General features: G+C 45.7%; 1 long non-coding RNA gene across 3 annotated transcripts in view; it reads left to right on the forward strand.

Annotated features, from left to right (window-relative positions):
- Window positions 1-6,533: 6,533 nt before the first annotated feature.
- LOC135904602 (uncharacterized) overlaps window positions 6,534-26,661 on the forward strand; it is a 250,725-nt gene continuing 230,597 nt past the window's right edge. For all 3 annotated transcript variants that reach the window (XR_010565168.1, XR_011514301.1, XR_010565167.2), the window contains exon 1: window positions 6,534-6,754. This is a non-coding gene — a long non-coding RNA (uncharacterized lncRNA). The remainder of the gene's footprint in view (window positions 6,755-26,661) is intronic.

The following is a 26,661-nucleotide window of genomic DNA, read 5'->3' on the forward strand; positions in this document are numbered from 1 at the left end:
ACGATCGTAATTCTTCCGAAGCCTATGACAGGCCAAGAAGGATGAGGCGGGCCTCGCGAAGACGGAGTGGCGTGCTGCAGCAGTCGGTCGGCCTTGTGGACGCGATGCATATGAATGATGGCTGAATTAGGCTGCTTGGATATCGCCAGCGCGCTTTCTCTCTCGGGTGCAGAGTTGCAAGTGCGTACGCTCTTGGCGTCATGTTGTCGGCGTCGAGAGAGGTCATTTTAGCAGCCGTCCAGATTAGCACACGGCGAAAGCAATCGATCACAGAGCTCATCGGGCTCCTTCCATCTACTTACCAGCATGCTGTCGCCTACCCTCTCGCAGTTTTCCATGTCTGCCGTGTCGGGTCTATGTGTTCAATGTGTTCCCGTGCGTCGTGCGTGCGTGTGTGTGTATGCGTGCGTGTGTGATATCACGTATAGCTGAACCCAGTTGGCACGTTCTTTAACGAATCGCGGGGAAAGAACGCATGATCCGTTAACACGCAGCATCCGATAAAACATTCCATTATGGCAGTACCATAGCTACTGCAGAAACATACGCTTACACAAAAAATTATCTGAAGTTGAATAGAAAGCCTACAAACTAGAAAACCCGCTCAGTAAAGTTCGCTATTGCTGCCTCGCGGGCAGATTGAATGTAAAAAAGAAATTGTGTGTGTTTACGGTTGAGCCATTATTTACCCTAAATAAAGCTTGTGGCTGTTATCTGTCGCTCAGATCGAGCGTTCGATAATAATAATAAAAAAAGAAAACTGTTTCCGAGCATTCGCAGCCCCTCTTCAGTTCCCGCGCCGACGTGTATATACAGCAGTAGCCTTGCGAGGTATCGAAACGCCTCGACAGCGTCCGCAAACGTGCGTAGGTATGGGACGACCGCTTGTGTTTGTCCACCTCCTCTTCGCTTACACCATCGTCAGCCGTGTTGAGATAGGCGACGATGTCCGACACGCTCAGTGGTTCCGATGTCCCGCCGCCATTATCATAGGACACTTATTCACAATAGGTGACATATATGGGCTCCTATATCATCCTCAAGCTTCGTGCACACTTCAGGCAGACTCGTCGGCGATCGACGGTGGTCGACCCTCGGTATTTCCGTCGGCATTGCAGCCTGCAAGTGCTCGCCTAAGGTGGCACGTGGTGGTGTAAACGTTCAAATATTGGCCTCGGGGCCTGCTTTCGACTGCATCTCCTAAAATGTGAAATTCAAACCAGACTAATGATCATGATGGCCTCTGGAAAAAGGAAAAAAAAAAAATTGAGGGAGAATTGTGTCGCGTGCAGTTCAGCTTGGTGACGTAACATTTAGTGTCTTGCATACCGTTTTCTCGCCTCCCATATTGTACGGAAGCGACGTTGCCGGTCCGGTATTACGAATCGGGTGTTCGTGCTCTTTAAATGGCCGCCGCAGGACAAAGGTGTCCCTTTAAATTTGGGCTGTTTTGACGTCGATATTATTTTCGCTAGAATTCATAGCGTGTTATTAATCAGAAAAATGAAGTCTTGCAAAGATGTATGCCAGTCTGACAACTGGAACATAAAGGGCAGCAAAGCTGTATAAGCGAGTTCTCACACCCTGGAAAAGTTATAGGTTGAGAGAGACACGGTTTAATGAGAAGAAAAATGGAGAGGTTGGCCGTAGGAAGGTGTATCAGGCCTGTTACTCCCCCCTGCGGTTAAAGGGAAGGGAAAAAACAGCAGCAACAGGAAAGTAGAGGGAGATGAGGAATGATGATTGAGCGATGATGCCGAATGCACCTGCATTTCGACCAGTCCATCTTGATCCGTGTTCCTGGCAAGTGCGCGGAAAGACACATATACTATATGCTTACATCCACACTACCTATACACACGACAAGTCTGTGTGTATACGAATTAAACATTATAAAGGAGTGTACTATAGGGGTCTTTTTGCTGGCTTGCGGCTTTGCTCGATCGTAGCAACTATTCCGAATCCGTACAAAGTCATGTATAGTAACAACAGCGCACTGAAAATGAAGATGCAGTTGAAAGACAGGGCTTGTGTCTACGCCTTTCTTCGTTTTCGTTTTCAGTGCGCTTTGGTCATTAGCCATGAAACCAGTACCAACTGGCCTAGTTTTCTATTCTCTTCCGTGCAAATTCTTGGTTGGCCTCCAACGTGGAGCCGCGGTACAACGCGACGTAAGGAAACAAAAATTACGGATCACTTGTTAAAAAAAAAACGAAAACAAAAAATAACGAACCACGCATATAAGTTGCTGTATATTCGAATTAGATATTACGCACGGTAAGCTTTATTTTACAATCATTACTTTTCAAAGCAAATTCAGCGCTCCGACACATATTGCGTTGCATTTACGTTTGATGCCGACCACACTGTCACACATACGCCGCAGCATAAAAACCGTTGCGGGTAACAGTTTCACTGTGAAAATACGCAAACATGTTAAATACAAGAGGAGGTCACGAGGGCTGGTCTGTGAGGCAAGCAGCAAGTACCTAAGGGATAGATAGATAGATAGATAGATAGATAGATAGATAGATAGATAGATAGATAGATAGATAGATAGATAGATAGATAGATAGATAGATAGATAGATAGATAGATAGATAGATAGATAGATAGATAGATAGATAGATAGATAGATAGATAGATAGATAGATATTGAAAGAAAAAGTACAGGCATAACAAGTGCAGCCGTAAACTGAATAGTAAATTATAAGAAGCACAAGAAATTGTTTTGTGTGATACGCAGTTGTGAATTCGAAATGCTGTAGAAGAGCAAAAGAAACGAACAATCATTGTCGATAGACAAGTTGACAAACCTGAATTAAAGCAACGCCTGATATCAGATAATCTCAAAAGCAGGGAAGCAAAATGTGTGCATTTCTAGCAAGTGTATCTGTCTTTGGTATGAGAAAATTGCCCACCCATGCAGATCAAGCTACCACTCTGTTAAAAAAATGGGGGAACGTGGTCATCTATAAATAACTACTGCTATACAATATAGTTTAGCACCGTAACTGCGAAGATATAATGCTTTTTGGAGGAATGGCCGATGAAACGCTGCGAAAATGATCTATAGATTACCGATAACTTGACTGAAAAGGCATGGAATGTCCGGATTGTCTGCTTACCTGTTCTTGGAATAAGATTCTGCTTGAGAATTATTTTTTACTGTCAGTTGTTAGACACCTGGTCATATTTACCACTGCGTAACAAGTGATGGTTGCGTTCTGGAATTATGGGAGTGCTGGCCTGTCCGCAGTATCTGTTTGTGTCATATTCTTTAACTCCTAAACTTCATTTAAGAGTTAAGTTTATCACACAGTTGAGTACGTTGCTTCTGATCTGGCGCAAGCACATTAAACATACTCCACAAAAACGTAGAACTCTCGCAAATATGGTCAGATATTGTTATCTTCTTACCAGTAAACCATAGACCTTATTGGTTTTGTTTCTATAGGACTGTTAATGCATGCTCTTAGCAGTTATACTAGTTTTCTGCTTTCTTGTTGAGCAAAATTCTTGCAATCCCACTGTTTTTAAATGCACAAGGGTCTGTATATTTGTGTATGGCTATGTGCATGAATGATTTATCTTGAAACTTATGTAAATTGATGTCTAGAGGTTCAAAATTGCGTTAGAGTCACTTTGTCATCTTTTGATCACGTAGTTGTTTTAAATGCTCATTTGCTACGTAACGCTTGCTAAACTAAACTACGACGTCCCCCCGGAGTATGAGGTGGAGTTGGTCAGTTCACCTACAAACCCGCGGTGATGAAATGTAGTATCAACACCATGGTGCTGCCAGGAAAGGTGCCGTCATCGTTTGACAAAGTGGTGTCATCGTGCTGAAAAGTGGCGTCATCGAGAAAGAACACAACGCAATGCGCGTGAAGCACTACTTTAATGAGAACTCCGCAAATAAAACTAAGCTGAGAGATCACAACATGACTGGTTCGTCGTCTTGCGTTGTTGCGACCTCGTAAAGACTCAACTAGGCCGATGCGACACCGATTTCGGTCTGCCGACAGTCGGCGAGAGTGTTTTTTTCCTTCGTGTCGGCGCCTCTGTCACACTGGACTGACGCCGACAATCTGCCGATGGTTGACGGAGAGCTCGGGGTCGGTACAGAGAGGCAAAGGCGCCGACACGAAAAAAAAAAAAACAACAACAACAACAAAAAAAAAACGCCGTCGCCGAAAGTCGGCAGACCGAAACCGGTGTCGGGTTTACACTCGGGAACATAGCGCAACAGCAATAAACTCATCACCATTTCGCCGCAGCGCTAAACTCAGTGACCCACTCAGAGACGAGCAATGCTCTCGCGTTTACACAGCATAAGGCGTGCTTAGGTGCCCCCATAGGTTTTTCTTATTTGCCTCCTTAGCGTTTTAATGCTAGATGTGCCGTAGTTTGGAAGAAGGTCTGACCAAAGATGTATGACTTAGCAGCGCACTATGTTGCTGGGAAATCGAAAGTGCCGCTACTTTTCGATATATATATATATCTTTTTGAGACTGTTTCGCCGTTTAGGCGATAGAAGCCGCCACCGTTCTTTTCTGCCGTGCACTACCTTGTGTCCGCTTCCCTAAGTAGCTTTTCCGTTGAAAGGAAGGAAAGGGGGGGGGGGGGTCAATGCGTGCAGGTACTCCAACGTACGTTGGCATTGCGCAAAGCCAAGCGCTCAGAGCAAAATTCGAGAACGAACGAAACAGGAGTTAGGTAGCAGAATGGTTATATATCCAGCTTCATTAGCGGTCTTCGGCATTCTAGCTGTTTTATTGCGATACACAGTCATAGAAAAGGGGGTTTGTCTAAGAAATTTACACGCAACGTAACCTCACGCGAATTTTGCCAACTTTGAGCGATGTCATGGGCGAATAGTAATAGGTACTGGCATAGAATGGAGGAAGTAAAAGGTATGAAGACATGAAGCGCGTATTTTAAAGGGAGTGAGACGATCCCGATTGGTGTACTTAAGTACCAAATATAAAGTAATTTAGGACGGGGTGAAGACAAAGCTCGTGCAGTAGTTATGAGTCAGAGCGCGTTTCAGAAACACCAGAACAAAGACGAAGCCCGCACAGGATCAGATAGAGAAAAAGGGCATAGAAATACTTCAAATGATCATGCTTGTTAATATTTATTCGTTTGAAACGAAGGGAAAGTGCATCACACAGCGCAATTATGCTTTCGGTTACATGGAATAATAGAGTTCAGCGTGTTCTAAAGGAAGTTCAAAAGGAAGTTAAAAGTTTAGCGTTAATTTTTCCCTCTACAAACACATCCTTTCACGCTAAATCGATGTACATGGATCTTCGAAACATAATGTGTCACTGTGATCTGATCTAGTGTTTCTCACGAGTGTATTGATTAGTTGCTTTAGCGTCACTGCAGAATGAGGAAGGTGGGGACGGCTGTATTGGCAAAAGAAGTATGCAGCCTCTTACGACTAAAAAGCGATAGAAAGGACGATCGATAACCAATATTGGCCTTTCGAAACCTTTCTTACAGCCATACTGCCGTCTATTCGATAACCATATGCTCGTCCTATACTGCATGTCCTACGGTCGGGACTGGTCTGTGCTGACGCTTTTCTCGAGACGCCTGGCACACCGCATAGATACCGCGCTGGACATAAAAAAAAAAAGGCGAAACGAAACGAAAACAAAACGAAAAAAATGGCAGTGAGAAGAAGCTTTGAGTAAAACATGGTGAGAGTTGCAGCGGAAAGGTTCAACGTGGACGTAGACAAGGCAAGGACAAGCGCTGACTACCGATTGAAGTTCGCGCTGTACCCACGCGATAATGGGTCGCCAGGTGGCCCAATCGGCCGCCCCTGCTAAGTAGAATATGGAATAGGGGAAGCGTAATGAACTCGTGTTACGACAGGGTCCGAAGATTTGAATACGCTGCAGTTTCCTGCTCTGTTATTAGCATTGACAGAAGATAGACATGTGATGCAACTTTGAGGGATCAGTGATGCATGTCTGAGCGCGTTCTACCAACCCAATGGGCTACGTATATGTGCAACTCAAGTGAAAGTTCAGGGCGGCCTCAGGCGCCGTAGTTGAGATAAGGAAAGAAGAAGGACACTTCATGACTAATACTGACCCTGCAGTATAGATCCGATGACAATGTTCCACAGGGTGATCAGAGAACCGTGTACGTCGCCTGCGAGGTACAGTCGATCTTTAATCAAAGGCGCGTCGCAGTTACGCTACGCTGGCGCGAAGTGGACGCTCTAGAGCATAGCGTCACCGCGCCGCCATGCAGCGTGTGTGGCGACGTTTGGCGCGCTTTGGCGTGACCAGCGCGGGAATAGAGCATGTCCTATTTCACGCCGGAGCCTCTAGACCAGAATGCATGGCGCGCTATCTTGGCTAGCCTGCAGCATGCTGGCATGCAGTTCGGGTGCACCGAAGAGGCTGCGTTCAGTTGGCGCACCAGCCAAACTCAAAGGCGCACGCTCACGGCGCACCTTTGCGCATGCGCTGCGGCAAAAGCTGATCGCGATGCTGCCGCGCTACTGCAGGCCACGTTCAATGCACCGAACTATGCAAGGCGCAAATTTTCGGCAATCCTGGAGTCGACGGCGTAACGTAACTTCGCCGGTCGTTGCCTGGCACGCTGGAAACGACGGCCTTAAGAATCTGCGCCGTATTTGAATTGTACTTGTTTCTTAGCTAGATTCGAATGCTACCAGAGCAAGTGTCCAAGATCAAGGTGGCGGTTCGTGGAACGGTACGCACACATGGTATGTAAGTTGAGAATGTTCATACATTTTACGGGACGCGGTTACCGAACACCTTCGAACTTCATTTCCAAGCTATATTTAGTGTTCTGTAACGCTGCTAAAACTGCAGGCGACGACGATCGGATCCCGGCTGCTTGAGCAATAATGCTCGCTCCGATCAGTCATTGCGGTTTCTACACTGTTTACTTGCTGCTGTTTACCATGCTGAATATTTGAACAGTTGTACTGGGGCCATGACGTTCAGTTATGGAAGATATAATACATCAAGCGCCTGACACGTGCCAAGTGATAGTTACGCCCGTGTCCGCCCGTGTCATTTTTGTGTTCTCTTCCGCTGTCCCCGTCTTTATTTGTGGTCGATATGATATGCAGTTACGTAAGTTTAAGAGGAAAGTTCAAGCTATTAGTTGATATATGCACAAAAGTAGAACCAACGCTGAGTTGTGTAGCTCACGGATTTCATAAGAGCCAAATGATGAGATGGGAGGTTTATGAGGCACAGCCATAACTGCTAGAAACTCTTTCTTTTTTTAGTCATATTTTGGCCATCTCCGGCAGCAAGAATAACTTGCCATTGCCAGCGTCGATTGAGGGCTATAACAAAACGTCACTACAGGGGTGCATGATTGCTGGGCGTGGCAGGTGAATACAGCGAAAAAAGAACTGATGCAGCCGTACGTTAGTTCGCCCTGCACAAAGGACGATGCTCGATCTGTGCAAGCAAGGACACAGTACAGCCAGCGACTTTAGACTGAGGGGCGGCGGTTGCGGCGCGTTTCTTCGAAAGGTCGCGAAGCGTTTGTGGTTGGCTTGAAAATTTTGCTGCTCTTAACATAAATCTACACAAGCTAGGTGTCAGTGAGACCGACAACGTGTTGAAGCAGCCCCTGGAGCATTTGCCTCCCGGCCATTTTACGTCATCTTCAATATACGCTGTACCTGTAAGCTGCCAAAAAGACGAGGTAGAGGCTCAAACAAAATAAAATTGTGGCAAATAACGTTCGAGCACACCGGCCACGTGCTAACGAGAGGCGGCTGAAAGTGCTTTTCGAAATGTGCTCAGCTAGAGTGCTGTATAACGAGTTGCCGAGACAGCCTAGCGGCCGGGTCACATTAAAGTTAAGTTCTGGGGTTTTACGTGGCAAACCATGATTTGATTGTGATGTACGCCGTAGTAGGTGATTTCTAGGGGTGTGCGAATATTCGAAATTTCGAATACGAATCGAATATTTTCCTTATTCGAAGCGTATTCGATTCGAGAAATGCATATTCGTAAATTCCCGAATATTCGAGGACGGCCGAATAATGGTCGAAACGGCGAATATTCGGACAGACTGTGAATAATTTAGCAAGTAACGAATTATATGCTTGCTCCACATTCTCCTAAGAACATGTTTATTCACTGAGAGCTTCACATGATCCGCTCATGATCTGTATGCTCTGCATCAAGATGGCAAATTGGGCCAGTTGGTTGGGATTCATAGTAAGGTTCGTTACAGCGCAACACAAAACAAGGACAAAAGAAGGTACCAAACGACGACACAGCGTTACAGCACTGTGATCTTAAGTGCTGTAACGAACCTTACTATGGATGTGTACGCTCTGTTCCAGTCTATCTGCATCAGGCCCGTGAGACATGATCAGTTTCAATTTTTTTTACCAAGCTTTATTCCAGGGCTCTTTCATAACAATATATGATGTACTTTCGGGCTTTGTAAGTATGCGCAATAAAATATCCACCTAGAAAATGTTACCTGCACAAATGTTGTCACAGTGCATTGAGAGCCCTTACTTTGTGAACACGTTGAGCAGTCAATTTTCCTTCGCGATAATCTCTAACAAGCGTTTACCTGACAGAGCATTACCTGGCATTACCTGAGTGCATTACCTATAATGAGTGCCTCTTTAACCTGAAGCAACCTCGTAAAATGCAATATTATTTTTAAAAGGGTAATAAAGCTATTGTTACCTCGTTTTGCAATATTTTAATACTACACATATATTCGATATTCGATTCGATATTCGAAGACAGTTTTTCGCCTTATTCGTATTCGATTCGTATTCGAAAATTTCAATATACGCACACCCCTAGTGATTTCATTTATTTCGCAAAAGATAAACCTAAATACACGAGAGGTCTTGCATTTTGCCGTCATTCCCTCCCCACCCCACGCACGCACGCACGCACGCACGCACTTGTCTCTGTCGCTGTCCCGTCTACCTTCCGCGGAGTTGCACGGCGGAAGCACGCCCTCCGTGTTGACGTCTGGCATCCTATTACCATAGTAACCTTATAGACACACCAAGCTCATTTTGCAGTCGACGTTGGCGTCACCGCGAGGTTCCATATAAGTCCAATGGCAATAAAATTGTTGCCGCGCGCCGTATGCTGTATCTGCAAGTGAAAGCATGCGAGGGGGAGCCGGCGATCGCGGCTTAATCTTGCGCACAAAAGGGAGGAAAGCGGGGAGGAAGCGCGCCGTCTTCTGTCGCGCGCAAGGCTCGAGGGAGGGGGGTGTAGGGAGGGGCGGCGCTCTGCACCGGGCCGCTGTATCTTGAAAGCCATCAGCGACGGTACTGACTCCGCCGCGCGATGTGTTTTCTCGGCTTAGTTCGCATTGATAGGAGGCGCAGCACGAAGGTCAGTTCGCTCGTTGCTACTGCCGCGTTTCTTCATTGCAGCGTCCTGAGAGCGAGTTTCCGCGTTCATCGAGTGAGATGTGTTCATGTTTGCTTGTGCACGCGTGACACCAAGCTTGTTAATTTAGTTAGTATGCCTTCCTTCACAGTAACTTCATTTTTCAGCCTCATTACCTGTCGAGCCGCATCGATCAACGCCGTAAGGTCGGGTTTTAAACAGGCAATACTAATACTTTCAGTCATCATTTTTGTCCCAGGTCATTAAGGCAGTGGAACTACCTTCCCTGTGAAATTGTCTCTACCATCGACAAAAACTCTTTCGTACGACATTAGCTAACATTTTATAATTAGGAATTATTAACATGTTATTTCGTTTACTTGCCGTGCTATCAAACGACTAAGGACGACACTAGTTAACGTTGTATTAACAAGAATTATCAAGATGCTATTTTGTTTACAATATTTTTGTACTTGCAAACTATTAGGCAAGACATTACTTAACAATGTATAATTAGGAGTTACTAATATGCTACATTGTTTATTTTTAGTATTTCATTGTTATGCTTCCCGTTTTATCACTCCCCTCTGTAATGCCCTCGGGCCTTGAGGGTACCATAAATAAAATAGATAACTAACATAAATATATACAGGGTGATTCACGTAATTTGAGCCAAACATTAAATATATGCAAATGCCACGTAGCTGGACAGAACAAAGATAATGTTGTTTGCCGTCGCTTGGAGATACTGAGATTCTTTTCTGCATTTCACCTAATTACATAATCAGTCTAAATTAGTTAATCAACTTCTCAAATATTATCATTAGATTAAAAGTCTTAATGAGAACACTGTGCAGCGACATGAAACACTCCAGATACAATTTTCCATTGCTCAATACGTGCTACATAAAAGTGTTTTTAGGAGCGTGAAAGAAGCCTGCGAATACACGCAATATTGCCGCGCGACTGGCCGCTCGAGTGAATATAGCTACTGATGAAAACTATTAGAGCAACTTGTGTTGTGCTAAAACTGCGCCCAAGATTTCCGCTACACAGATAGGAGTCAAATCAGGCAGTCTGATCGAAAAGGAACAATCTAGAGACGGTGCACTATTCTAACACCTGCCTTTGTATTATTCTGTGATGCATTTGTCGCTATTATAGCGTTGATCTGGAGATGACTCAAATGATCATTCTGCGAGGTATCGAGAATTCGGCAAGGTAAAGAAGCTTGGTAGTGTTCGGGTAGGTATTACAAAAATAATTTCAAGAGTGATGGTAGTATCATGAGCTGATGTCACTTCATAAATGTTGGCACTCAAGAGCTCGAGTAGCGTCTGTGCATAAACCGCCTGTGGCGTCTACCTTTCAGGAACACTGCCTGTAATCGTTAGCCATAAAAAGCGCAATCATAATAAGGGTCTTGGGTCTCTCTGTCTACTGTGCACGATAGAAATAACTGTCACTGAAGGTCACAGTCGTCATACTACGCTATTGGTGTGCTGCGACAGTTCTTAGTTTGTGTAATCTCCTCTCCCCCCTCCCCCTCCGCACCCCGACCCTTTTTCTCAAATGTCTAGGAAAAGTAAGAGAATAAAAGAATACGAAGAAATGCGCGACTGACCATATCAATATGAACATCAACAGCCCGAAATGCAAGACCGAGACAATGAAAACAATTGGCACATTGAGGATGAAGAATACAAAGCTTTATTCCTTCTTTGATGTTTATAAATGCTATATACGTAAGCAAAATTGTTAGAAAATTTAGCGAACAATACTGGGAGCCGGGTACTGAACTTCCCGCAGAAGAAGACATGGTTGAAGAAGAAGAAGAAGTCCCTCCGAGCGGCCGCTGCTTCTTCGGTGAGATATTATTTTCTGTTTTCGTCGAAGAATCAGTGCTGTGTTGAGACTTCACTGTTGTCCAGGGAGAACACACATCCCGTAGGATTCCTGTGTGCTAAAAATCACGCACAATATCGCGTGGTTTGGCTGCGCTCCGCAGCGCATCTACGCCTGCCACGACGGTGGGCAGCAAAGAACACCGGCACGAGCCATATGTCCGACAGCGCGTTCCTAGGCGCATGAGTGCCGCAGAATCGGCGCCGCACTCCGAAGTGCCTCAACACGCGCCCAATGTCATCAAGCCGGTGACGCTAGTTTTCAACGCTGCCCTACCTTCAAGCGCACCTTCAGTGAACATGGCTGAGACAGGCGAAAGTGAAGCCAAGAAACCACGGGTTGACGACGACAAGACATCTACCTATGAGCTAAGTGATGATGAAGACATAGACTGCGATGAAACGCCGTTCTCCTTGGTAACATATAAAAAGAAGCGGCCTGAGGGAATTCCAGTTGTTTTTCGACCCTCACAGGAAGGACGCAACTTCTGGCAAGTGAATCCAAACCGCGCTGCGTCGGAAATTGTCGCCGCGGCAAAGGAAAAAGTACAGTCATTCCGCGTGAATAGAGATGGAAGTTTTTCTGTCAACGTTACTTCAGTCTCATCTGCAAGACATCTGCTGTCGATGAGCGATGTGGCTGGTTTGGGAGTCAAACCATTCATTCCGGCATCTTATACCAAGAATGTTGGCAAGATACGCCATGTGCCAATTGAGTATACAGAAGAACAACTGGTTGACTTCCTGAAGGATTTTGGCGTGACATCTGCCCGTCGTCAGGCACGCTACAATCGCCAAGAAGACGGAGCGGTAGAATCACGCCCTCTGAGAACTGTCATTCTCCATTTCAGAGAAGACAAACCAATGCCGCAACGAGTGCATTTAGGTTTCACGAGTCATCCCGTAGAAGAATATCACGGCCCTGCTCTGAGATGCTACAACTGCCAGAGATTTGGACATTTATCGAAGAACTGTCGCAGTCCACGTCGCTGCAAGATATGCTCCGAAGACCACGACCATTCAGAGTGCAAGTCTGTGTGTCAGCCAAAGTGTGCCAACTGTGGCGGAAACCATACAGCTTCCTTCTCCGGGTGCCCTCAGAGCAGAGCTGCCTCAAGGTTGCGCAGACATGAGTTGAAATACGGAAGGCTACCTCCTCGTAATGCGCCACCACCCAACCTTGATGCTGTAAGATGCGCGCCTCCAACTGCCAACAGAGAACAAGAACAAGTGGTCAACATGAACTATTCTGCAGCTCTAAAGCACTCAGGTCGACAACGCTCCGACAGCGAGCGACACGATCCACCACCAGCGAACACTACTCATCTTGCCCAGGCTTCGAGTGACCTTCGGCGACCTTCTAAACAACGCCCTCTGCCAGTGACACGGCAACCTCACCTAACATCTGAACAACTACCTCAACATTCGCCTCAACCACACCTGTCATCTCAGCGACCATCTCAGTCCGCTCTTCAGCGACCTGCTTCGAGCACACATGGAGCTTCAGCGTCGTTTGGTGATTACGCGTCTTTACCCGTGACACAGATGATCCTGCCCATGCTATTCACAGCTCTGCGTGCAATTCTCAGCGCCATTCCACACGCAAACAACCTTCCAGAGGTAAAAGCACTGCTTTCTATGGAATCGTTGGTGCTTCCACAACCACCAACAGCTCCACTGCAGGCCTACAATGAATAATCGCTATAACAATGTTTTCATATTTCAGTGGAATGCTAATAGCCTTCGAAATAAGTCAGCTGATTTCCGCAAACTACTAGCTCAACATAACTTTCCTGTTTTATGTATACAGGAGGCAGGCGTACGAGATGACTTTCGTCTTTCGAACTATGTTATATATAAATCATCGCGCATTGCTGGAAGTAGCAGAGCGATGTTATGCGTGATAAAAGACCTACCGTCCTATTTAATACAGTCGAGCGATATAAATATACCGGAGTTCGTAGCATGCAAGATATCTTTTAGAAATACAAGCGTCACAGTGATTAGTCTTTATCTGCAATGTTCTAGCAAAATATCAGTAAACAGCTTGGTGAACGTGTTTGGTATCGCGAACTCACATGTGATGGTTTGTGGAGACTTCAACGCACATAACGTCATCTGGGGTAGTGAATATAACGATTCCCGTGGAAGCATCATAGAGTCTGCCGCAGAAAAAAGTAATCTTGTCGTGTTAAATGACAGCTCTCCAACGTTCTTGCGGGGGTTTCGTTACTCAAGCTGTATAGATGTCACACTCTGCTCACAAGACCTTCTTGATGGAGTTGAATGGTCAACAGACATAGAAACGCACGGCAGTGATCATTTTCCGATCCTGGTAAAACATCGCCTCATAAGGAGTGAGGGGACCCGGCGCTACTCAAAATATACTAATTGGCAAAGTTTTCGGCACCAGTTAAGTAACTCATTGGGTGAAAACCCGAACTTTCAAAGTTTTGCAAATATATTGTGTGAGTCTTACAAGATGTGCACAAAGCAAGTCATTGTTCCGAATGAATACGCTGCAGTCGACGGGGAACATGAATGCCTAAGGGCAATTCGAAGACGCGCAGAACGGGCTTACCGCCGCAGTGGAAAGCTAGATGACTACAAGATGGCACAGAAAATTCAGTCAAATTCGCGCAGACGCTTACAAAAATTAGGAACGAGAAGATGGCGAGAATACTGCGCGTCGTTGTCTCCGTTTACTCCAGTTCCCAGAATATGGTCCGTTGTGCGATCTTTTAGTGGTCCAGTTACCCAGAGACATCCCTTCCGAGTCCTTGCCGTAGCTCGAAGCACTCCGGAAACATTTGTTGCTGACGAATTCTGTCAACTTATATCCAGACCAGGAATTTCATATACTTGCCTACAATTCGCAAGTTCAACAACACTAGCAGACCAGAAGGTTCGTGCATGCTTTATGTCACAACATCCTCAACTTGACTGTGAGTTTAGTTTAAATGAATTGAAAAGTGCTCTTTCGTCATGCCGTACAAAGAAAACCGCAGGCCCAGATGGTGTTACGTATGTGATGCTAAAGAACCTAGGTCCAGTAGGAAATATGACTCTTTTGGAGATATTTAATGATATCTGGATAAAAGAGACCCTCCCGGATTCATGGAAATTAGCTCGGGTAATTCCAGTGCTAAAACCAGGAAAGACCCCACTTTGCCTTGACTCCTACCGACCCGTCAGTCTCACAAGCTGCTTTTCCAAACTAATGGAGAAGATGATAGACAGTCGATTGCAATGGTGGTGTGAACACACAAATGTGTTTTCCGACCACATGACCGGATTTCGACAAAATCGAGGTACAATGGATGCAGTATTAGACATCGCCACATGCGTCGAACATGAACGAAGTTGCGGAAATGTGACAATAGCAGTATTCTTAGACATTCAAAGAGCATTCGACACTGTAAGTCACATACACGTCCTTGCTGGTATGTTAGAGCTTGGCCTACACGGTCGAACGCTGCACTGGGTATCAAATTTCTTGAAAGATAGAAAAATATTTATGGAAACAATTGAAGGAGAAAGTAATTATCACAGCATCACGCAGGGTGTTCCGCAGGGTAGCGTTCTCAGTCCGTTTTTATTCAACTGTGTCATGGCAGCCTTGCCACAAAAACTACCGTCTGGTCTACAGTATTCTCTGTACGCAGATGACATCTGCATATGGGCCTCTGGATCTCATATACAAGACATTCAAAGAACGCTGCAAGAGGGTCTTGATAGTATCGACACCTTTTTAAAAGAAAGAGGCATGAGTCTTTCATACGCAAAGACAGCCGTACTTCCTTTCACTAGACGACAGCTGAATAATTTCCAACTTACGCTTAACGGGCAAAGTTTGATGTTTGTGAAAGAGCATAAATTTCTTGGAGTTATTCTTGACCGCCAGCTAACATGGGCATCACACATCCGCGCAATTGAAAAGCAGACCAACGCAGTAATAAACGTACTTCGGCGACTCGCTGGCACAACGTGGGGAGGATCAGTCTCTTCGCTACTACAAGTTCATAATGCACTCATAAAACAAAAAAATGCTTACTCGGCCCCTATTCTCCATGGATTATCGCAAACTTCCGAGGAACGTCTTCAACGTTTACTAGCAAGGGGGCTACGAGTGTGTCTTGGGGTTCCGCAGGCTACCTCGAGTTCTTTAGTAATTGCTGAAGCTCGTCACCCTCCATTTCCAGTCATACGAACGGTTGAAACATGCCGACATATTTATCGCATCTTAACCCAACATGAGAAGCATCCATTAAACCTCGCGCTCACCGAAAGAAACAAAAGCAAAATTCACGATGTTGTTCGAGAACATAGAGCATTGTTACCAAGATTTGAGTTATGCAAAGTGGATGTTCGCTACCCTCCCTGGATGTTAACATGCCCTAAAATAGAATTATCGGTTGACGGGATTATATCAAAGAGAGACATGTTCATAGTAGCCGCACAGAAACTAGCACTCTTCCAAATTTACTCATTATATCCCCAGTACATCCACGTTTATACAGATGGTTCGTGTCATAAAAATTCTTCGACTTCAGCATTCGTCATTCCACATTTAGCGCTAGAGCAAACATTCAAATTATCCCGGGAGACATCTTCCACCATGGCAGAACTATTTGCAATCCTGTGTGCTTTGCGTTTCATAACATCAGAAAAACATTCGCAAAAATGGGTTATCTTTAGCGATTCGCAAGCCGCTCTCACATTACTACAGAGCAATAAGAAAAATTCCTTGAACACTTCGCTATTGTATGAGACGCTCAAAGAACTTACTAAAGCAAACGCAATGAACCACGTAATTGCATTTCAATGGATACCTGGGCACTGCAATGTTCCCGGTAATACTGCAGCGGACGCAGCTGCGAATAGAGCGCACAATAACGCAGAGACAACCAATCTTCCCCTATTGCGTAGTGAAGTCCGTCTGATCCTGAGACAGATTTCCTGTCGCCTCAGTAAAACTACCTGGTTTGACCAGCAAACTAAAAACTCGGAATTATACTCTATAGACCCTTGTATAAACTTATCAATGCCGGAAACTCTAAGAGACAACAGAAAATTTGAAACATTGGTACACCGACTGCGTCTTGGTACTGCATTTACGAAACACTTCTTGTGCAGAATAAAACGTGCCTCTAGTCCGCAGTGTTCTTGTGGCCACCCAGACGAAGATGCGCATCATCTTCTCCTCGAATGCACGAAATACGCTACACAAAGAACGGTACTGCAAGCTAATTTGTGTATATTAGACAGAAGACCATTCACTCTTAAAAAGATACTTGGCCCATGGCCAACTGCGGGCCTTCAAAAAAGAGCACTTCTTGCTCTGAAAACGTTTTTGGAGGACACCAACATTTTGGGAAAATATTAGGTACCCGATATTCGAATACGCTAAATGAGTTACATAAATGTTGTTCGTGGTCCATAATTGGTTTATGTGATGATCGCAACTTTTACGCGATATGTATGATTCTGTTTTGTACTTGCAGTGTATTACATGTGCTGTGTGTTTTGGCTGTTCAAAACATCTGTCTTTATATATGTGTACGTGGACTGAACTTATGCACAGAACTTTGCGACTCATGTACTGTTGGACCGTATAGTTTTTATTCACACAGTGTTCTACTGAGTGTTATATTTTGTGTCACTATTCACCCTTTTTACGTAAATTTGTTTCGTTTGCCAAGTGACAAGGAGTAGCCGGTGCCACCATAAAGGCGCCAACCTCTCCTAACATTTCACTTCAATAAAAAAAAAGACATGGTTGCCTGAATAGGAACTTCTATTCAACTAAATATGAGAAGCAAGGACTCCGAGAATCGCAAAGAGACCTCAACGAAAGGATTAGTCTTCATGGCCCTCCGTCAATTCTTCTCAGTCTTCAGGAGGGCAACGTGAAAAAAGCAGAATCAATATGCCACCGCTCCTCCTTCTAAAGATTTTCGAAACGAAGCTGCCGCAGAAATCAATTTCTCAGGTTAAATTCTTTTTCAAAGTTCCACCAGTGCTCCCGCATAACTAACTATACATATCAACGCCAGAAAAGGATCGGAGGAGTCTTCCACCTGTTTTCTCCCTCCCGCGCGGTCGCCCGGGGCTGCTTAATCCCGATTCAAATCTTCAACGCCTGGTAAGGCCTCTAATTGATCAAAGGACGACTAGACAGGAAAAGAGAAGGGTGGGAAGGGGGCTGGGATTGAGTTTGGGGAAAGCTGCCAATAGGGGTCGCATGTCGCCCTGCGCATGGCACGTTACGATCGCCGAACTTCACCAAGCGGCTCTGCGGAAGTGCTTCTGTTTGGGAAAGGAAAAAAGAAAACTGCAGAGTGGGATCATGGCGAAGTTGGTATGTGTTAGAAAGTTTGAAGAGGAAACCAGGAAAGGAAGGGAAAGAACGAGTTGAAGGGAGAGAGGAATTGCAAGGGAGCATAGGCGTTTGCAAAGCAAATGAGTCGGGCTCGGCCCTGAGGGCTCGCGAAAGAGAATATAAAGCACTAACAGGGAACAAGGGAGCAAATCTTTAAAGATCACGTCTCGGGGGAGTAAGGAAGAAAATGAGTGATAATGAAAAAGAGCGTATCACGGCTGCAGCTGAAAGTTTTCGCCTGCACAAATCAGTGACGCGTTTAGACGAGAACAAAGCGCATTTTCTTTCGAGTTTGTCGCAGTCGTTCGGCGCTACAAGGCTCAATAACTAAGCAACGAGGAGGCATGTGATTTCACAGGAATTATTTAAACAGGTTAAGACGAAACGTGTGCAAGTAAAACAGATTTTGATTTGAACAGTACCAACGGCAGGAAGGTAGGTTCGACCGAACGGGTATGTATAGAAAGAAAAAAAAAGGGTAAGAGGAAGAGCAAGTAGAAGAAGACAAAGAAGACGGAGAAGAAAGACATGGCACTGATCATGAACCAGGTAGTTCCACATAACAACAAGGAGAAAGAATTGTAAAATAACTGCAAACAAAATTCTTGGCCAATCCCCCAGGATGGGTATGTGGTACTAACGCAAAGGCTCTACATCTACATGACGCTGGTCAGAACCCACGCATTCTTTCAGAAGACGAACCCACGAAAGGACTGAGGACGCCTCGGCTCATTTGGTGTTACTTGAAGCTTCGATGAACTGCAGTGGCGTTTTGGCTAAGTATCGGGTGGTTTCAGGTTTCTAAGTAACCTTACTTTAGTCTCTAACTTATTTGCATTTTTCATTATCAGTCGTTTTGCTCTGATGTCAGCCAATTTCTTGGCCAGGCGTGATCGGCCTGGTCAGCATCCCTGCCACCTAATCAATTGCCTTTAGACTTATTTTTTTCGCAGTGGCGTCAGCACAATTACTTTTGCGCTCGTGCCTACCACTGTACGGTTCTATCAGGCTCACGAACCCACCGGCTATCCAAAAGAAACTTCAGACCATCTCCAACCACTTCCAGACCATCACTGACGTGTGGGCGTTCGGACGGGGATGTATAGCGTCTAGGTTACCAGACCAAACCTGGTTTGAACATTACTGAAATGCGTGCCATTCGATTCCGCCCCGGTGAGCGCGTTGAACCCGCCTCACCTTGCGTGCACCAAGTGTCTCATACAGGGCGGAGACTCCCGCTTAAATCCTGTTGAAACCGTGGACGAGCTCTCCGCAGCAGGCGTCATTGCTGTCTACCGTTGCAATCGTCTTGTAACTAACGAGGGGATTTCGACTGAATCGGTCATTGCCACGTTTGCGGGGACGTCATGTCCGTCAAAAATAAAGATGTTGCCTGTTATCGTCTGAGTAGAATCACTCGCGTCACGTCCAATCAAACGTAAAAGTCGCTGGATATTTGGGTACAGCGCAGGAGGACGCAAGTCGAGCTCGCGTGGCTGCGCCTGTGCAGATTGTCATCCTTCAAGTGAATGTTCCAGATAATCTCAAAAGTGCTGCGTCTTTCGGGGAACACACCCAGCAGACTATTCAAACTGCTGAGCTCGTGCTCAAGAAATAAATACTATGGATGTAATCGACCGCCGTCACTGCTTCCAAAAAGATGGAATTGCAGTTAAAGACAGGGCCTTCAGATACTCTGCTGCAGCAGCACGCAACACTCCAAGCGCGGATATTAATCTCTCCGAAGCAGTCGACTCTGCCGAGGAAAAAGCAATAGCTAAAGCTGTGGATAAATTGATATCCAGCCTATCCGAATGCTTGGCGCAAATCGTTTCCAGTCACATTATACAAATAGTGCAGGCCACTAAGGCACCGCTGAAATCTTCAGTACCCAACACCACACCCCGGATGCCTAGCAACGAGGCAAAGACGCCTTCTACATTTGTAGAAGATTCGACAAACACTACTCGGCCAGTCCAACCAGGCGAGCATGAGTCCTCTCATTCAGACTCCCAATTAGTGTCACTGGTAATGAACTTGACGCTGGAGCTCCCAAACGCATGAGATCTTCAATTTCTACGATTATGAAAACAAAATGAAGAAAGAGTCAACCATGCTTAAGAAAAGTATCCTAAAGGCGGCAGTTGCTTCTGCTGTGCGATTAACACCATTAAAGAGTTGAAAGTATAGTAGTGGAACTGCCGCTATATATTCCCAGCTTTAACAGATTTGTTTTACCTATATAACCAAGTTAACCAAGATTTTCATTTGAAAGATTTTCGGTCTTTCCGATTAGATTGACAATTGCGAGGTCGAGGTTTATTAATACTTGTTTCAAATAAGACTTGTCACAGGGAAAACATTCTTTTTTGAACTAGTGAATCCCGACTGGAAAATTTCGTCGGTAGATTTATGTCCCTCAGGGTATCATCTGTTTTCAGTTATGAATGATTATTTCCCCACCGGTTTCCAAAGTACGCGTCAACTTGAGAGGGCTGTGGCATTTCATAGAAAGGAAATTTTCCTTGCAAGGGACTCCAATTCGCATCACTTGTCTTGGGGCCTAAGAACAGATTTGCGTGGTAAGCGATTATGGGAGTGGACTACTAATAGTCACCTTTCATGTGAGAACACAGGATACGTAACGTTTGCTGCAGATCAATTTCATTCGGTGTTAGATTTATCATTTTGTAGCGCTGGCCTCAAGGTTTCTTCGTGGTTAGTGGTTGATTCAGCAACCAGCAGTGATCGTTCCAGCAGCTTATCGCACGTCTGCTCTCTGATCCGTCTGACCCATCCCTTCACATGTTCGTGCTACAGAATGACACCATGTATTGCCGCAATACGCACCCCGATGGGTCCGAGCTCCTATATCCATCATTCCATCTCATCTTCGACAGACTATCCCAGCAACTGTACGACGTTCCCACCACTAGACACCTTGGCGTCTCTCGGACCTATGACTGAATTTGGTGACGGTTTTTCTGGTCCCGTCTCAACCGCTCCGTCCGGCGCTATGTTGCCGGGTGTGAGTCATGTCAACGCCGCAAAAGACCAGCTATGCATCCTGCTGATCTGCTGCAGTGTTTGTATTTACCGACCGACCCTTTTTTCGCGTGGGCGACCTTCTCGGACCATTCCCAATATCAAATGACGGAAATAGGTGGATTGCCGCCGCTACGGACTATACAGCCCTTACTAGAGCCCTACCGACCACTTGCGCTACAAACGTCATTGACTTCTTGCTTCACAATGTTATCTTACACCATGGTGCACCTCGTCAACTTCTCACCGATCGCGAAAGATACCTTCTTGCCAAAGTCATCGACGATTTACTTCGATCATGTGCTACTAAACACAAGCTTACTACCGCTTACCGTCCTCAAACTAACGGTCTTACCGAACGCCTGAACCGCACATTAACCGACATGCTAGCAATGTTTGTTTCCTCCAATCATCGCCACTGGGGCCCTGCTATACCATTTGTCACGTTCGCTTACAATTCCTTGCGCCATGACAGTGCTGGCTACTCACCCTTCTAACTCCTCTTCGGCCGCGAGCCAACTTTGCCTTTCGAGACTCTCCCTTCGACCACACTCGACTCGCTGACAGAGTACACTCGGGATGGCATAGCCACAGCCACCCAAGTACGCCAGATTGCCCGCATTCGTCTTTCTGCTTCACAGACACGCCAGAAGTGCCGTTATACGACCAACGCCATCACGACGTGCAATACGAAGCAGGTGCTCTTGTGTTGGTTTGGTCTTCGATTGGGCATGTTGGTCTTTCGGAGAAACTCCTCCCGCGATACTTCGGCCCTTACCGTATCCTCCGCCAGGTGACCTCTGTCACACACGAAGTGCCTCTACTGGATGCCACCGTGCCTTCACCTCTCTCTGACATCATCCACGTCATCCGCCTCAAGCCGTACCTTCCTCGGACCAATGAGCCGCACCAACAAGGTGCTTTTTCCGACGGGGGTGATTTCACAGTTTGTGATATGGGAAGGAGAGGACGCTGATGGTGGCTTAGGAGACGACGAAGAAGAGTTTAGGTTTTTTTGCTTCTCTACGCATGTTGACTTCGCCATTAAAAGCCATCTGTAAATAGACGTACAGTTCTTCCCTTCCTTCCTTTAACAATATACTGCTGTGCTGCTAGTATACTAGTCTAGACTGCTGTGCTTGTGCTAGCAGCCTGGAGAAGAGGAGGAGTGGAGAAGCACTAGCGAAGGCCTGTTGTTGAGAGGGTCAGCAGCAGAGGCAGAAAGCACAGCGTCGTGCTGCGCGTGCGGAGGGTGAGTGGGCTCGCAGGATGGTTAAGGGAACCAAGCAAACGCATTGGTGAGTGCCAGAGTCAGCTCTCCTGTATATATTAATTCGTGCGTATACTACTGGGATAAAACGTGAACGCGATTTGTCTTTAGTACTTGCATGACGAGCGACATTTTACACGTTTGTGTCAGGTCTGTTCGTCGAGAGGATGTGCTCGAAACGCGCCCGACACGGGCAAAAGAAATGAGTTTAAGACCCCATGAAGAAAGAGTCAGACATGCATGATATACGGTAATGCAGGTAGAGAGAATAGGGGAAAGGGGGACAGGGCTATAGGAATCTCATAGTAGCGACGCGACAACGCCGAGGCAGTACCTGTCCCTTGCCAACATGGCGCTTTAACGAAATGCAGTGCCTGTCTACGGAACTGCAGTCAGAGCTCACAACTGCCATGCTTTTGTCATGTATGTTGCGTTGGCCAACATCGTCGTTCCTCCCTAGTACGAGCCATTCCCAGATACTGACCATAAAGGGGTTGGCGGTTTGAGAAACGCGCCGCACAACTTTCATTGCAACTTCATTTTTCTCGTACAAAATGCCAGAGAAAACCATGGCACACGTATTTCTCTCTTATTCAAAGTTACTGAACCTCGGAAGGGAAGAGAGCGCGTAGTCGTGCCATAGGCGGCAAAAATTCATATGCATCTTGCTTAATCGCGAAATTAATAATACATCGCAAGGTATTCTGGGAGCCCATCGTTTTATTTATTGACTTTTCTGAACTTCTGATAGTGTACTAACATCCACAAGAGTGAGAATTCGTGCGCATTTCATATGATATCAAAGGAGCCTTATAGGATTCTGCAGAAATTGTAAAAGCCATACGTGTATCTTCTTTCATCTCCTGAAAAATAGTTAAAGCGATAAAAAAAAAAGAGAAATTGAAGGACCGAGAGACAGAGAAAGAGCAAGAAATTTAATATGCTTTGGCCTGAGTATTTCTGAAGGATGCTTTCAATATTTTTCTTACGAAAGGCATTGAAGTAGGATGATGTGATTCCAATCGCAGCGTGTTGGCGAAGCCTATAAATGCAATAAAAATGCAGCAGCGGAGCGTGTTTGCAGCAGCCCTCATCCTTCAGTTGGTTCCTTTGACAAGGTTCCAGCACGCGACTTAAGGCAAATATTTGCAGTGCGAACTTTGAGAAGTTGGATACGGGCAAGGTACTTTTTCCTCTTTACGAATTCCGCAGTAGTCGATGTTCGCCTAAGAAGCCATGCTTTGGAAATGTGCATTTTACAAACTTTAGGTCTCAGACGTTATCTATGGCCCTGTGCCACCGGTGTTGTCGACAAGAACGCTATAAAAGAGCATAGTACGGAAGGCGGAGTAAAAATGTATGTTTTCTCAATTCCATTTGTTATGTCCGCTGCGAAAGATGTGAAGTGGCCACATGATCTATCGATCACTTATTATCTTTGATGATTGATTGATTGATTGATTCATTCATTCATTTATGGCGTCTCAGAGCAGCAGAAGGAATATGATAGATGCCTTAGTGGAGAGCTCCGAATTAATTTTGGCCATCATTGGTTGCTTACAGGGCCTCTCACCAGGCGTGTCCATTTTGAGCTGACAAGCAGAGTACATACAATGTGCGCTAACGATCGTGTCTGCTGAGTATTACATCATTATGCGCCCAGAAAGAGATTAAATTTCAAGCCAAACGCCGTACGCCCTTCTTCTCGCGGGTGCTGCGCTCCCAGCAGGCGATTCGACGTGTTCGTACAAGTGCACCTACGTACATGGCAGTGCTGTGACGTCATTCACAGTGACACTTGACTTCGAGAACAATTCAAGGCAATATCAATTATTTGTTTAATCTGCTGCTTCAATAGGCCAAGTAAATTTTCATCATCATCGTCATCATGATCATCATCAGCAGCAGCAGTCTATTTTATGTCCACTGCAGGGCGAAGGCCCCTTCCTGCGATCTGCAATTACCGCAATTATTAGTTCTCCAATTAGAGAAATAATAAAACGCAAACAGAATGTCTGCGTGTTATTGCTTTACTTCGTACCCTAGCAGCGAGGTGTACTTACCTTTCGTCTGGTTATTCCCATGCTTGCACTCAGAGAATGAAACTATGCCATTTTCTACCGTGTTCCTGCGCCGCGATCATGCTCTTCAATGTGCGCTAACTGTCTGCCTCAGGGCTCGTGACTGTGGTACTGACTTATACTGTTAATCAGGTGTTCTCGCGCAGGGCGCACAAAATCGTTCGCTGCGCGGAACAAGACAAACGCCACAGCTCGCGCGCGAGACCGTCACCGGAAGTGCGCCACTCAGCAAAAACGCGAGAGAGAGAAAAAAAATAAACAAATGAAGGCGGTGCCCGTGACATATTCGTCTCGCGATCCTCCGGCTCCGGTATGGGAGAACGCATGGAAGGAATTTCGCTTGCGGAGGCTAGTCGGGCCAAGCGGAGAGAGTGTCTGTGTTGGCGGTGACGCTCGCCTCCTGAAATTGTGATTTGCGGCACTTCAAAATTTTCTATCTCTGCTATTAATGAACTTATTTGAAAAATTCTTGAGGTAGGAAATGCCGTAAAAGTTCAAAGTTCAAAGTCTTTATTTCTGCCTTGTACAAATACAGACAGCGTAGGCGCAGAAAAAGCTGTCAGAAACAGCTTGACAAAGCCGCAGCCCCCTTTCGCTTGGCAGTGGCTTCGCAGCAAGGTTCTTAAAACAAAGGTAATTGCAGTCTAATAACACTTATTTAAACGCATAACCAGAATTTGCTATGTGGCCTGGCGAGGGGCCGTTTAATTTGGTTCGAGTTATTTAAATTAACTGGAAGAGCAACACACGAGGGCTTTATGCATTCCACCCACATCGGAATGCGGCTGCCTTGGCTGAGAATCTACCCGCAGACCTGTAACTCAACAGCACAACGCTATAATCAATAAAATACCTCGGCAATTGCCTAAATTTTTTTACTGTTTTTCTTTACAATTTCTTTACACGAATGAATGAATGAATTCTGGAGTCTTACGTGACAAAACCATGATTTGATTGTGAGGCACGCCACTGTGGGGGACGCCGGATTAATTTTGACCACCAGGGCATCTTGAAGGTGCCCCCAATGCACGGGACATGGGCGCTGTTGCATTTCGTCCTGATCGTAATGCAACCGGCGCGGCCGGGATTCGATCCCGCGACCTCGTGCTTAACCGTGCAACGCCATAGTAGCTAAGCCGCCGCGGCGGGTTTACCACAAGACGAAGCCAAGCAGTGGCCTAAACCTTAGCAGCTAAAATTTTGATATAACCACACTTGTCTGACGACGAGGACGACGACGCCAACTGCATTCCACTTTTGGTTGTTTATTTATAGGCATAAGATTTTTTGTAGTTTTGTGGGAGACTTTATTTCACCAAGAACTATGTTCATATCGACAAATATACCAACGCGTGTATGTTTCACATACTGAAACAAATGAGGGCTCGAAAAAAATTTATTTGCCGAACACATGCGCCAATTTTTTTTGGAGTGTCTTCGATAGGCACTATAGGTTTTCGGAAATGACGCCGTTGTAACGTGGTGGTTGCTTCATAAATTCATAAATAAAAAAAAGAATAAGAATTGCCTTGCGAGCCGATTCAGAAGAAGAAACTTCACTTTGTGCACATTAAGCCTTCCAAACATCAGACGGGCGGGCAGACATAGTTATTACGACATGACAGTAACGTGTTGCTTTGCATAAGCGCGTGAGATCCAACAATGAAGCCACGTTACTTCATTCCTTGCGACACGCTTGAATACGAAAAAATAAGACTCCATCCATTGTGAAGCTAAACGTGCAGTAAATCATGGTAACAGTGCATGTAGGGCGACTATCCAGGGCCACTATGCAGACTGTCCGAGCGCAGAAGTATGGTTAGTACATAGCGATGGATTTGCGAGGACACACAGTGTACTGCCCGCCGCAGAACGGCGCCATCCGCCTTCGCAGGCAGCAGTGTAGATTATTATTGCGAATGCGCAAGCTAAGAGCCGACGCAATATGCCGGGCTAAGGCGTTGCGGTTCCCTGCTCGACTGCAGAGAACGTGCCACCGTGCATACATGAAGCGATGATGCCTATTAGCGAAGAAAAGTTAGAAAGAAGAATAAATGTAATTTCTCTCTCTCTCCTCCCTCTCTTATCTCTCTCTCTCTTTTACAGCAGGATTGATATGGAGAAGTGAAATGAGAACCGGCGCAGACGTTACGCTGACTTTACGGACATTTAGCTGCACCAAAAGATGATAACAGGGAGACACTAGCAGAGGAAGAAGCAAGCGAGGAAAGACGGTCAACACGAAGACATGGAATGCTTGGAATGCATGGAATGGAAGACACGAAGCGAAGACATGGAATGCTTGAAACAAGACGAGCTGTTGAAGCTCCACTATTTCTTTTTTGCGCTGCCGTAAATGCAAAATAATAGTGATATGGACACAAATAAGCCCGAATAAGTAGTTGTCTGCATATACTTTGAGTGCGGATCTCGAAAACCTTCTAGGTGCTCCCGTCGACCGCTGCCTTCGGTGCCAGCTTACTAACACTTCCGGCGTACTGAATTTGTTATTTATTAAGTTTGCCTAATTTGGATTCGGCGCGCCAGGAAAGGTTGATCATGAACTTCGTCCCCAAACTCGAGACGC

Source organism: Dermacentor albipictus, chromosome 4, assembly GCF_038994185.2.
Source record: "Dermacentor albipictus isolate Rhodes 1998 colony chromosome 4, USDA_Dalb.pri_finalv2, whole genome shotgun sequence".
NCBI classification, from domain to species: domain Eukaryota; kingdom Metazoa; phylum Arthropoda; class Arachnida; order Ixodida; family Ixodidae; genus Dermacentor; species Dermacentor albipictus.